General features: G+C 44.7%; 1 protein-coding gene across 1 annotated transcript in view; it reads left to right on the top strand.

Moving 5' to 3' along the window:
* The first annotated feature begins 1,798 nt into the window (after window positions 1-1,798).
* The window catches only part of cntfr (ciliary neurotrophic factor receptor), a 461,919-nt gene continuing 459,057 nt past the window's right edge, over window positions 1,799-4,660 (top strand). The window contains exon 1 of the mRNA XM_045692705.2: window positions 1,799-2,019. The gene's annotated coding sequence lies outside the window, so the exon portion shown is untranslated. The remainder of the gene's footprint in view (window positions 2,020-4,660) is intronic.

Raw genomic sequence — 4,660 nt, 5'->3', positions numbered from 1 at the left:
CACTATATACACACTATATACACACTATATACACACTATATACACAATCACTAGACTATATATACACACTATATACACACTATATACACACTATATACACACTATATACACAATCACTAGACTATATATACACACTATATACACACTATATACACACTATGTACACACTATATACACACTATATACACACTCACTAGACTATATATACACACTATATACACACTATATACACACCCACTAGACTATATATACACACTATATACACACTATATACACACTATATACACACTCACTAAACTATATATACACACTACATACACACTATATACACACTCACTAAACTATATATACACACTATATACACACTATATATACACTTTATACACACTATATACACACTATATACACACTCACTAAACTATATATACACACTATATACACACTATATACACACTATATACACACTATATATACACTATATACACACTATATACACAATCACTAGACTATATATACACACTATATACACACTATATACACACTATATATGCACTATATACACACTCACTAAACTATATATACACACTATATACACACTATATACACACTCACTAAACTATATATACACACTATATACACACTATATATACACTATATACACACTATATACACACTATATACACACTCACTAATATATATATACACACTATATACACACTATATACACACTATATACACACTCACTAGTCTATATATACACACTATATACACACTATATACACACTCACTAGACTATATATACACACTATATACACACTATATACACACTATATACGCACTATATACACACTCACTAAACTATATATACACACTATATACACACTATATACACACTATATATACACTATATACACACTATATACACACTCACTAAACTATATATACACACTATATACACACTATATACACACTATATATACACTATATACACACTATATACACACTATATACACACTCACTAGACTATAAATACACACTATATACACACTATATACACACTCACTAGACTATATATACACACTATATACACACTATATACACACTATAAACACACTATATGCACACTATATATACACTATATAAACACTATATACACACTATATACACACTCACTAGACTATAAATACAAACTATATACACACTATATACACACTATATACACACTATGTACACACTATATACACACTCACTAGACTATAAATACACACTATATACACACTATATACACACTATATACACACTATATTCACACTCACTAAACTATGTCTCTCTCACATCCTATTGTACAGTAGTGATGTGGTTTAGTAGTCAATTATTCATTACTCTGTCTGTCTGTCTGTCTGTCTGTCTGTCTGTCTGTCTGTCTGTCTGTCTGTCTGTCTGTCTGTCTGTCTGTCTGTCTGTCTGTCTGTCTGTCTGTCTGTCTGTCTGTCTGTCTGTCTGTCTGTCACCTCCTATAGTACTGTAGCGATGTAGTTTAGTAGTTTACATGATGTATTTATTTTTGTCGGCATGCCTGCCTGTCTGCCTCTCTCTCTCTGTCTCTCTCTCTGTGTTTGAGCAATACAGTGAGAGATGGCTAGGGGGTGCTGTGTGGTCACAGAGAGCCAGCGTGGTGCTAATGTTTTCCTGCCTCTCCTCTCTCTCTCTCTCTCTCTCTCTCTCTCTCTCTCTCTCTCTCTCTCCTTCTCTCTTGCTGGCTGGGTTGGTCACATGGGGAGAAGAGCTGTTTAAAATGCTTTAGTATTCTCAGCCAGTGCAGAGCCAGACACTGAGAGAGACACACTGCTCACAGCTTGTCCTGCTTATACACACATCTACCTACCTACAGCACTGCAACTTTCTGTACTGGAGCAACACACACATCCTCTCATCTGCAGAGGACAGGAGGACAGGAGGACAGGAGGACAGGAGGACAGGATAGTGAAAACACCAGAGAGGAGCACACTAAATATTGGAGTGAGTACTTACTAGAATTCAGATCTGTCTGTGTGTTGGAGCTGGATCTGTCTGTGTGTTGGAGCTGGCTCTGTCTGTGTGTTGGAGCTGGATCTGTCTGTGTGTTGGAGCTGGAACTGTCTCTGTGTTGGAGCTGGATCTGTCTCTGTGTTGGAGCTGGATCTGTCTGTGTGTTGGAGCTGGATCTGTCTGTGTGTTGGAGCTGGCTCTGTCTGTGTGTTGGAGCTGGCTCTGTCTCTGTGTTGGAGCTGGCTCTGTCTGTGTGTTGGAGCTGGCTCTGTCTCTGTGTTGGAGCTGGCTCTGTCTGTGTGTTGGAGCTGGCTCTGTCTGTGTGTTGGAGCTGGCTCTGTCTGTGTGTTGGAGCTGGATCTGTCTGTGTGTTGGAGCTGGATCTGTCTGTGTGTTGGAGCTGGCTCTGTCTGTGTGTTGGAGCTGGCTCTGTCTGTGTGTTGGAGCTGGCTCTGTCTGTGTGTTGGAGCTGGATCTGTCTCTGTGTTGGAGCTGGATCTGTCTGTGTGTTGGAGCTGGATCTGTCTGTGTGTTGGAGCTGGATCTGTCTGTGTTGGAGCTGGCTCTGTCTGTGTTGGAGCTGGCTCTGTCTGTGTGTTGGAGCTGGCTCTGTCTGTGTGTTAGAGCTGGCTCTGTCTGTGTGTTGGAGCTGGCTCCTTCTGTGTGTTGGAGCTGGCTCTGTCTGTGTGATGGAGCTGGATGTGTCTGTGTGTTGGAGCTGGATTAGTATAGGACAGTTGACAGAAGGATGCTTGATAATCAGATGATTTGTATTAATAGTAGCATTCAGGACGAATGGAAGGATCGCTGCTTGGATCTAGTGTTTCTATACTGTGGCTTTATCTATGGTCTAATTCATTCCAACACATGCTGATCCTCAGTCATCTACTGGATGTATTCAGAGGGAAATGGTTGTGTTGCTGATAGCGACCTGAGAAGGAAACGGTTGTGTTGCTGATTGCGACCTGAGAAGGAAACAGTTGTATGGCTGATTGCGACCTGCTATTAATGAAACACACTTTGCTCACCTGCCGTTTGCAATCACCAAAAGCAGTTCTGTTTCTCTCGCCATTTCTCTCTCTCACTCTCTCGTTTTCTCGGTCTCGCACTCTCGCTCTGTCTCCGTCCACATTTACAAAGTGGATGCTTTGCAAAGGGAGAGAGAGAGAGAGTGAGAGAGAGAGCAGAGGGAGCCGGGGCGAGAATGCTACAAGAGAGAGAGAAGAAAGACAGGAATTAGGGAGAGAGTGGAGGGCATTGAAAGCAGTGACACTGGCCAGACAATTAGCTGAGGATTCCATTGTGCAGCCCTTTCTCTCCCCATGGCCCCATGGCAGAGGTCAGGGGACAGGCTGACCCGTGTCAACTCTCCAGCATGGAACCCATTATCCTCTCCTGATTGATTAGTTTTAGTGGAAATCCCTTCTATCTATTCCTCCCTTCTTTCTTCTCCTCCCTTCTCCCATTCCTCCCTTCTTTCTTCCTCTCCCTTCTATCTATTCCTCCCTTCTTTCTTCTCCTCCCTTCACTCTATTCCTCCCTTCTTTCTCCCCCTCCCTTCTCTCTATTCCTCCCTTCTTTCTTCTCCTCCCTTCACTCTATTCCTCCCTTCTTTCTCCCCCTCCCTTCTCTCTATTCCTCCCTTCTTTCTTCTCCTCCCTTCTCTCTATTCCTCCCTTCTTTCTTCTCCTCCCTTCTATCTACTCCTCCCTTCTTTCTTCTCCTCCCTTCTCTCTATTCCTCCCTTCTTTGTTCTCCTCCCTTCTATCTACTCCTCCCTTCTTTCTTCTCCTCCCTTCTCTCTATTCCTCCCTTCTTTGTTCTCCTCCCTTCTATCTACTCCTCCCTTCTTTCTCGTCCTCCATTGTGCTGTTTTTGTTATTTTTCTCCATTGTTGGTTACTGTTATTTTAAAGCTCACCTTTCTGGGATTTCTGGGCTAGGAGATGCATTTCTGGGTGTGTGAGAGGGGTGAGGGGGAGAAGACCAAAACTCTCTTTTCCCTGCCCCAGCCCCAATCACTTCCCCAGCCCCATTCAGCCCCATTCAGACCCATGCCCCAATCCCAGCCCTATACCCCAATCTCTACCCCATACCCCAATCCCTGCCCCAGCCCAATTCAGCCCCATACCCCACTCCCAGCCATATACCCCAATCCCTCCCCCAGCCCAATTCAGACCCATACCCCAATCCCTGCCCAGCCCCATTCAGCCCCATACCCCAATCCCAGCCCCATACCCCAATCCCAGCCCCATACCCCAATCCCAGCCCTATCCCCCATTCCCTGCCCAGGCCCATTCAGCCCCATACCCCAATCCCAGCCCCATACCCCAATCCCAGCCCCATACCCCATTCCCTGCCTCAGCCCCATTCAGACCCAGCCCCATACCCCAGTCCCTGCCTCAGCCCCATTCAGACCCAGCCCCATACTCCAGTCCCTGCCTCAGCCCAATTCAGACCCAGCCCCATACCCCATTCCCTGCCTCAGCCCCATTCAGACCCAGCCCCAGCCTCCAAGCCCTAGCCCCAACCTCCCTGTCTGGGTGCCCAAGCCCTCCAGCACACCTCACACTGTTTTAAGTGTTTAACCCTGGTCCAGGCACATCAAAGGAATGGCAGCTTTGGGCTGGAAG

This window comes from Salmo salar, chromosome 13 (assembly GCF_965601325.2).
Source record: "Salmo salar chromosome 13, fSalSal1, whole genome shotgun sequence".
In the NCBI taxonomy this organism is placed as follows: domain Eukaryota; kingdom Metazoa; phylum Chordata; class Actinopteri; order Salmoniformes; family Salmonidae; genus Salmo; species Salmo salar.
Note: the sequence above shows the minus strand (reverse complement) of the source record. Positions and strands in the feature narration are given on the sequence as shown.